Below are 9,673 nucleotides of genomic sequence, written 5' to 3' on the forward strand. Positions count from 1 at the left end.
TGGGCACAAGCCGGGTGTAGCGACCAATAGGAGGAGAGGAAAGCGGCTTGGGGGCGGGACGAGTGCGGCCCGGAACTCCCCGGGTCCTGAAGGCCGCCCTCCACCGCCCCAGCCGTGCGCTGCCCGCTGGGCCCCCCCCCCCCCGCGGGCGCGCTGCAGCCCCCACGCCGCCGGGCTTGGCGTTTGCCGGAGGTCTTGCGGAGCGCTGTGCGCTGGCACCCCCCGCTGTCCTACCGCTGGGGCTGCTCTTCGGCCTCGTATAGAGTCACCCGTGACATCCCTTCCCCGCTCACCCCGGCCTTTGCCCCCTGAGTCAGGGCGCTGCCGGTGCTGCCCGGCCCGGCTCGCCGTGCCCGGCGCTCGGCAGGACGGGCGCCTCGCGGGGTGCTGTCCCCGCCTGCCGCTCGCCCGCCTCAGCCCCAGCCTGCAGCGGGCCAGGAAAAGTCCGTAGAACTCCGCTAAAATTCAGGCAGATTTCTGAAATCTCCGGCCGCAGCTCGGCAACATTTCAGTTCGTGGGGAATGTGAAGGTCAGCGAACTCCCACGGGGGCCCTTTGCCTGCAGGGATTTGCAGAGAGCTTGGGGTCGGGGGGAGGCTGGCCCGGGTCCGCGCCCCCGGGGGGGGGGGGGGGGGGCGGCCCGTCGGCCAGTGCCTTCGTCTGGGGGGAGCAGGGGGACGCTCGCGCTCCCTTTAGCAAGGGCTATGGGCGGGACGGGGGTGGAAAAAGGCTCGTTTAGAAACAATGCCGTTTTCCCCGTAGCGCAAGAGCAGCTGGAGCGGCAGCGGCACGACCCTGCGCGATCCCGACGCGCGATCCCGACGCGCGATCCCGACGCGCGATCCCGACGCGCGATCCCGACGCGCGATCCCGACGCGCGATCCCGACGCGCGATCCCGACGCGCGATCCCGACGCGCGATCCCGACGCGCGATCCCGACGCGCGATCCCGGGCCCGCGCTCCCGCGGGCGGCGCAGCGGGTAACCCAGGCAGCGGCTGCAGCGTGGTCCCGCCGCGAGTGGCTGTCCCTCCCCGCGGCCGCGTGGGGTGTTTCAGCTACCAGGATCAAAAAGAGGCTGAAAGCTTTTTTTTGGATACGCAAATTTTGGATACGCAGAGGAGGCAGGGAAGCGGTGTTCCTTCTCCCACGACCGCGTTTCTCCAGGGCCCTTCTCCCTATACTCAGTCACGAGTGTTCAGTAATAAGATTTAACTGAAAAACTGATGGTTCTGTCAAGTGTATCTCCCCAGATAATAGCTGGATGGAAATGTCTAGGTGCAAAGTATGCCGAGCCTTCTGTACGCTCAGGGAAGGACTATTTAAGGGCTGCTCCTTCTGACCTGGTAAAGAAAACCTATTCAAGTTTCCCACGGAAGTAACAGCCACTGCTTGTCCTTGCTCACAGAGATGACTCCTACGAAGCGTGGCCTACGCAGGCAATTTTACACGGTGTGGGCGTGGGAGGAGGTGGAAGGTGGCTGCTATGGGGATATATTGAAGCAAAAACCCCAATAAACAAAATACAGTCCCTTCTGCTCTTCCCAGGTTGAAACAGAAGATCAGCTACAGCTGGCAGAGCCTGCATATGGTAAACAACGAAGTACACTGAAGATGTTGAACTGTATCAGATTCCTGCTTTTTGGATCTGTGTCGTTCCAGGTCATTGCAGTTTAACTCTTAGAGTGCTGTTGCACTCCCAGCTGCAAGCACAAGCTACTCTTGAAAAGCCTGCAAATTGTCCCGGGGCCTGTTAATGGCTTTAACGAGCTGCTCAGGAAGACAGCAGGGATTTGTGCAAGAGGTGGGTGTGGTGGCATCCTGAACACAACGCTGTCAAACAACATGAAAGGCAAAATTGATATTCCCGTTTACTGCTGAGTTCCACCCAGCTGGTCTGAGGTATGAAAGAGCTTGTAGAGCAAAGTAAGGTCATGTTTCTTAATTCCGAAGCACTTTCAGAGTGATACTACAAAAGCAAAATCCTGTCCCAGCAAGCTGCGTGTGTGAACCCAGCCTGCCTTCTGCAACCTGGCAGGGAGAATTTCTGGCAGCTGCTGGTCACAGGGACCTACCAAGCTCAGAAGAGCTCTCTGCACCTGAAAAGAGGCTTCTAAGACACAATGCGTAATGCTAATCTCCCACCCACCAGCATTCTAGGTGTGTTACTCCCTCACTCATTCCTCCATCTCTGGCAAAGCTAAACAGAGGGCAGCCCCAGCGAACACTGCAGGAAGCATCCTGTGCTGTGGTGGTGCACACGCCTGGTGTTAAGATGCTCAAGGAGATAGGGTTAGGATAATAGCTTTTGTTCCCAGGGAGCAGCAGAAGGCCAGATTTGGCAGTGACAGGCACACCAGACACACAAGCTGGCAGCTAGCTCCTCATCATGAAGGAGAGGCTGAGCCAGACTTCTGAGAAAGCAGGGGAAGCACAATGGGAATGCTTAATAGCAAAGGAAAAAACCTTGGTAGACATTTTAAAATGTTTTAAACCTCTTGTTAAAGAGGATTTAAGAACTAGGCGTATGTAGGGAAAAGAAGCTTAATTTATGATGAATATTAATACCAGCTCCTTACATACGATACTGGCCTCAAGCATCCCTGAGGGTATTGGAGGGACTAGTGCTGTGATTGTTATGATTTCAGTGTACAGGGGAAGTTCTCTTGCATTATTAAACAAATCACGCCCTGCATTGGACTTTGGTTTGATGTACGTAATGTGTAGTCAATGTTAGCCAGCATGAGGACAGGATTCTGCAACATGCTGGCATTTTGAAAATAAGTTGGAAAACTGTTGACTGAGATCCCCTCCTTCATTATGACCCCATCAAAGGGAATAGGGATTAAATATTTTAAAATCTGGGGGGAAAAAAACCAAAAACAAACTAAAGTTTTAAATAAATAGCATTTACCCTTTGGCCATATTTGTTTACCATAACGTTCATTAGGAGATGGAACATTTAAACGTTTGCAGAGTTAAGCATTTGATTTGACTTGTTATAGAAATCAGCCCTCATTGCCTGGTTCCCATTAAATCCTCACTTTACCAAATGTGGAGAATAAAAAGATTTACCCTACCCAGCATTCACTAGCTGTTTTTATCCATGTATATCAGAGATCTAGCTTCTGAGGTAGTTGTCTAAGTAGGTGATGTTCACAGAAGTAGCAGGAGGGATAAAATCTGACCAAAACCCCATGTTGGCTTCTTTGCATCTTTTTCTGTTTTCCTCTGAGCATCCCCATCCTACAAAACCCAACTGTTCAAGGGGTTAAATAATAAAATTTAGTGTTTTCCCCCCTAGGTCACTGGTTGCGTTCTACCACAGGTCATGCCACAGCTAATGGCTGCTAAGTGGTTTATATGAAATTAGTTGAGTGGGTCTCAAGCCAGACTCTAGTTGACAGATACCCAAAAATCATGACTCCAGTGGGCTTCCTTGTTGGCAGTCACAGCAGGTTGGTCAAGGCCATGCAAATTCAGCAGTTCCCTGAGGCTAGGAGCACAGACAAGGTTGCTTGTGAATATTTTCCTCTGTTGTGAATGCCAAAAGTCTTCAGAGAAGGTCACAGCACAATGCTACGAGTGCCAGTGTCTGAGGACCACGCTATCATCACCTCTAATTCAGCTCTCCAGGGAAGCTGTGGTAGCAAAGGTAGGAAAACGCTGCTGAAGGCTCCCAGCAGAGGCAGCCCTGAGGTCAAGGAGAGGATGCAAGGTGGCAATGGTAGTCTCGATCAAACTTTTCACCCTTTGGCTTGTCCTGCACAGGAGAGTAGGCTGCAGAGCTGCCAGTCAGACTAAACCTGGCATTCCCTGCAGTAGCAATAAAAATCCAATCTCCCTCCCTCTCGGCCTTTCCCTCCTGATGCCAAATTTAAATGACCTTACTTTTTTGGCAGCAGGAAACTTCACAATTAAATATAGAAGCAGGGCAGACTTTCAGATGGAAATTACAGCAAGGGAACAACAGATGGCATTGTTTGCTGGGCTGGAAAAGCTGCATCTGCTCCTGGAAGAAATGCTAATTGGAGCTTAATTAGGCATTCAGGGGGAACCGTACCCCATCCCCAGGACAAAGACCATGTGTACACGATCCTGAAAAACACGAGGAAGTAGGTACAAAGTCATCAAAAATCCCCACTGGACCAAGTCCAAATGAAACGCATAATGTGACAGGGTAACCCAGAGACTTTCCTCACACTGAAATCCATCCGAGGCACTCAAAATAAAAATTTATCTGGCAAAGACTTATTTTATTTCATTTGCAAGCGGTCAGTGATTTCATTTTCAGGTTCAAAGCAAATAATTCTAGCATAACACTGGAATCAGATCCTATTCTGACTGCTCTCTGACTCTCTGAGGTGTGGCAAGACTAAAGGGTAGCTGAGACCTTTATAGGAAGTACCGCAAATGGGAATGATAGAGTCGGAAAGATCAATGACACACACCTTGACTAGGATAACTGATCCCTTCATAGAAACACAAAAGGAAAAAAGAGGATGGTGGAAAATGTTCCCTGGTTCATCCCAGCTAGGTGTTCAAGCACAAAACGAGCCCGGTGGCATGCAGTGCCTTCGCACAGTCTAAAGCAGAGCACAGGACGTTGTTCCTCCTTCCCTCCCTCAGCCCTGTCAGCTTACCCCAGAGGTGCAGGCAGGCAAGGCTCTGTATGTCCTTATTTCAGTGTCTTCTGTTCGGGTTACCAAACTTCGGGTTACCAAAGAGCCGGCAGAGCTGTTTGCAAAACAAGACTCCTAAGCTTTTCACCAAGAAGCTAGCCCCAGCTGCCAAATTTGCCGGCACCGCAGGGAACCCCATTGTGCTGAGGCTTTGCATTCAAGTCCCCATCTTGTTTTCATGCCCTCTTTCTCCCCGACCTTGGGTCACTGCTGCCAGCCGTGGCATGGTGCCTGGGGCTGCTCTGTGTACCTGAGCTCACCGTGCTGCTTCAGATGCCTGGGACAACGTGCACCTCGTGGGCAGTAGTAATGGGAACCCCTTTTGCAGGCTGCACACCCTACTTCCAATAGCCTGGAAACATGCTGCATGGATAAATCAACACCCAGGCCTTTTATACCTAAAAGATGTTCATAAACAGGGATTATTACTGATTTCAAACAGTACTCTCCAAATATTGCCAGAAAATCACCTGAGATCAAAGGCATTTTGGTATAAGTGACTTAGAGCTGCAGTAAACGAAAGAGTTTTCTTGGCACAGAAGCAACTTTCAGCAACTCCAGAGAGTGGTGAAGAGAAATGTAGGAGGATCCTAAACCATTTCTGCCTTCAGCGCTGTTCTGCTTCAGGAGGATATCAAATCCTGCTCTGGCACAAACCTCAAGGCAACGAGGAGAAAAAGTGGTCCCCTGACAAATGACTTTGCTGCAGATACTGAAGCTGTAGGCACTCATCACCCATATTCCAGGGACTGCTGTGCTTTACCACCACCAGAATTTTGAGCCCATGGCCTGGCTGTCTGGCTCTGAACAGCCTCCCATGGGCTCTGTATTCCATTAAACATCATGAACCCCATCATGCCTCTTTGAGATGAACCTTGGAGATTTGCTGACTGTAGCTCACTGACAGCAGATTTTTTACTACTCTAATTTGGAAGAGACTTCTCCAATGATGAAAGTGGTAGCTGTACTCTTGCGCTTGCTGGCCTGGAGCTGGCCTTGTCTCAAGCACTGTATCTCCATGGGGTGCGGCGGGGGGGCAGGCACTGGGAGCAGTTTTTGCAGAAAGGCACCCATTGCAGGTGTCCGAGGTCACAGAAGTCAGGGAAGGTCATGTGCAGAGGTGCTGCTCTGCTCTGGAGATGTCATGAAGCAACCTGTCAGCGGAGCTGCAGTGGGCTGCATGAGTCAGGTCTTCCTATGCAATGCAGGTAGATGGATGGGTTGCCCCATCTCTTCAGAGGCTGTCCAAGCAACCGTTCTCTAGCATTACCTTCATGTGGTGAAGGCTGAAACATCCAAGGTGTTGGAGCTGCTGTCCTGCTCTTCATTGCCCGTGCCCTGGTAGGCTTGGAGGACCTAGCAGCCCAGTTGAAGGAGAGGTGTCCTCACACCATGAGATTGTGCTGGATAAGGCCAGCCTGCCAGCACAACAAGGCTTGGACTCAGCTCACTTAGTGTTGAAGCTCAAGGACATGGCAAATGGCAACCACCACAAGGTCTCAGCTTTCCAAGGACAGCTGGAGAGCTGGTCCCAGCTCATCCACATGTATCAGCACATGGGGCTCAAAGCAGGGCTGCTGCTGACCCAGTCTGAAGCTTTCCAGTGTTCGTGGCCTGAGAGCAGATGCAGACTTTGGCTGGCTGCCTCAATTTTAAATGTCTGTGTTTCAGACTCAGACTTCCTTCTGAGCAGTTCCAGAGGGAAAAGAAAAAAATATTTAAAAACATTCCCAAGAACCTAATTTATCCATCAATGGCTAGTTTTCTGCCATCCCTTGAATCTGAGAAAGGCAAAGAGGAAGTGTGACCGGGGAGCACAACGGGTCTCTTGGCTGCCCTTTTTGGCTATGGGGGTGCTGAAGAGAGCCAAGGGACTCCAGAGGAAGGAGCGAGTGGCTCCAGCTGGGCAGTGGTCCTGACAGCATCGTGTTAGCAGGAGAGAGAGGACAGACTGCCTTGCCGTGATTCAGCCCCAGCACTGTGTCCGTGCTTCCTACTTATTCCTAGGATTCAAAGGCTGTGTCCCTGGGCTCTCCATCTCCATGAGGCCAAACTCCAGAAAGATCTGGCAGGGGCAAGTGCAGGAAATGAAGAGGTGATCCCAGGAGTTCCTTAGCACCCTCATTCCCAGCAGGATAGCATGTGAATTGTTTTCTTGAAAATGGGGTCATTTATTCTCCATTTCAATGACTCCAGGCTGGCCTTGTCTGAGAACTTGTTTCAAAATCTGGCCTGTAAAGACGCAATTTCCAACAGTGCCAAGGCTCAGCACCTGGGGCTCCTGGAGCAGGCTTTCTTGTTCTTTGAGAAAGAATTACCAGAGGGTAATGTCACATATTTAAAACAAATAAAAAAAAAAAAAAAAAAAAGGAAAAAAGAGACAATTAACTATTGCTGTAGAGTCCTCTAGTGGTGAACATTTCATAAACCGCCCAAGCATGCTCTCAAGTGAACTCAACACCCCCATTTCTTTTTTTGATTTACATAAAAATGCATACACAAAAAATGTCAAAGTCCAAATTCAGTGCAACTATTTTAATCATTTATGAATCTGTCAAAGGCAATGGTCCAAAAATCAAACAAACCAGTCTTCCTCCCCACTCTGCCTCAGTTACTCCCTTCTGAATAGCATCTCCCATCCAAGGATATTCTTCCAGGTGGGTGGGTTGAAACCCTATATGCATTAAAAAACACTCAGGATCTTGCCCACTCTGTTGTTGCTGCTGCTCAGAGAAATGACTGAAGAGAGAGAATCAGAACTGAATTGTCGCTGCATGTGTGCCAAAACACTTGCCATTTTAAAATCCAGACAAGAACTGGGTTATAAAATAGTGCAGCATTATTGTGCTGAAGAGCATAATCCAGCTCAGTCTCCAGCAGCCATAGCAGTGGGTTTAGATGAGCAGCTGAGTTTAGTTGAGATTTCAAACCCAAGTAATTTAAAGTATTCTTCACTTTCCCCTTTTCTGTCTCCTTCTTCCCATGTTGCCCCCAAGCCTCCTTCATTTCTGTTACTGTGCTCTATCAGTCCAAGGACATGGCCTTCTGCAAAAGCCATACCCAGCTCTGAGCAAAATGGTGTTTGCAGCAATTTGAATATGTGATAGAGGAGAAAAAAAAAAAAAAGCTATTGCCTTCTGTGAGCTCCCTCTGTTAAAAAGAAAAGCACTACTCTTGACAGGATATTCCCCTTCCTAATGAGACCATGATGTCCGTACCCGGCTCTCTCCCATCAGGCCTGGGTCTTCTCAAACGTGGTTCAGTTTCTGCTTCAGAACAAAGGAACAAATCTTAGAAAAGTTTAAGACTTCATTACAAAATACACTCTCACACGCTGCAACCAAATAATTGGACACTGTTTCTTTCTTAAGAGTCTTTCTTCCCCTTCCCTCTAAATAATCACCTGTGAACACTGACTGCCCTTTGAATTGCAGCTTCTGCATTGGAATAGCTGTATTAGCACCTGCTGAAGACAACCTGCAAGTCATTGACAGGCCGCCTCAAGACCAAGAAAAGACCAAGAAAAAAAGGGATCATAAAATTGTTAGCAGACTAGAGGATGCTGCCTCTCAAAATGCTACTACACCCATGTTAACAAGCAATTCAGAGGAGTGAAGCTTTAAGAATTTTTTAAAGAAGTATTTAGCTGGTTCAATATTTGCCCTATATTTGAACCAGCACATAAAAATAATACAATCCTCAAGTTACATAGTAAATTAGGCTGGAACAGACCACAGGTAGTCATCAGGTCCAATACTCTGCTTAACACCAGTCCAGCTAGACCAGGTTGCCCAGGGACTTGTCCAGCTGAGCTCTGACTGTCTCCCAGGCTGGAGATTCCTCCACCCTTCTGGCCCTTTGTATGTAATACAGTACCATATATTCAAATAATTCATGTAATATTTCATCTTCCTATGCAGTCAGACTCTGTGCTCCAGCTGCCAAGCTTTTCTAGCTAAAAGCTGCAGTATTTGGTATGTGTTTGAATTTACAGGTCTGTTCCCACTGATTTACTTTAATTATTTTTCTTCAGGCCTGATGTCCCACCAGTAAGCACAGACACCTCCTTGAATAACTCTGCTGAGAAGTAAGGCTTTAAGCTTATCTCTGCCAAACCCTCCGCAGGGTCCAGATGCTCACTGGTGTCACTGTTAATTAGACATATTTCAGCAGTGCTTACTGTAAACTTGAACTGAGCTGCCAGCCACATATCAGTCCTGCCTGCCTGCATTATATATCCCCTCATGCCCAAATCAATAATATTATGTACTAGTAAATAATAATGGTTTCATAAAGCTGAAGTAATAGAGATTTAGAGTGTTGTTTCAGGTAAAGAAATGAGCCCCTGGGGTCTGTTGTTTGGCTGTTGATTTTGCTGTGTCCCATAGGGGGATTTCAAAGCACTTCCAAAGTGGCTTTTCACAAGGGGATTAACAAACACACCATTGCCAGGGCCCTGAGAGAGCAGATATTGTTGCATTCAAGTGGGAAAGTTCCCTTTTTTCTCCTTCCCCTGTCTTCTCCACGCCAGTGAAAATTGTGAAGAAGATAAAAGTACCATATTCATACAAAACTTCCCTTTACCTTATGCTGAATTTCAGTGACAACCAGGAAGTCCATTTTCAGCTACTGACTCCAAATTCCATGATTTAATTTTTTTCCTCCAATTTTTTAAATGGAAGATTTCCAACAAAGACTGTTAAATATATTTAAAATTTTTTGTTTTACTGTAAAAACCATTTTCTATCCAAAAATTGTTCACTGTAAAATTCTAAGTGGGTGAATTTCTTCCTCTTCACAGGTATGAGGATTAAGTATCAGGAAATAAAACTACTCAGATATCAGGTAGTAGGACTAGATGAGAAGCTCTGGGATAACAAAATTTTTCAGATAAACAAGACGTTTATTTTAAAGCCCAGTATGAAATCTAACTACTGACACGCAGAGCAAGTCCCTTCCACACCGCAGGGAGAGGGAGGCTGAAACCTGTTTC

The 9,673-nt window shown here is 48.2% G+C and overlaps 1 long non-coding RNA gene across 1 annotated transcript; it reads left to right on the forward strand.

The window, feature by feature from the left end:
* The first annotated feature begins 184 nt into the window (after positions 1–184).
* On the forward strand, positions 185–9,365 carry LOC135314273 (uncharacterized). The gene is made up of 3 exons (XR_010373727.1): positions 185–530; positions 1,547–1,802; positions 8,115–9,365. It is a non-coding gene; the product is annotated as an uncharacterized LOC135314273 (long non-coding RNA).
* The last annotated feature ends 308 nt before the right edge of the window (positions 9,366–9,673 follow it).

The sequence above is a fragment of the Phalacrocorax carbo genome, chromosome 7 (assembly GCF_963921805.1).
Source record: "Phalacrocorax carbo chromosome 7, bPhaCar2.1, whole genome shotgun sequence".
Lineage (NCBI taxonomy): Eukaryota > Metazoa > Chordata > Aves > Suliformes > Phalacrocoracidae > Phalacrocorax > Phalacrocorax carbo.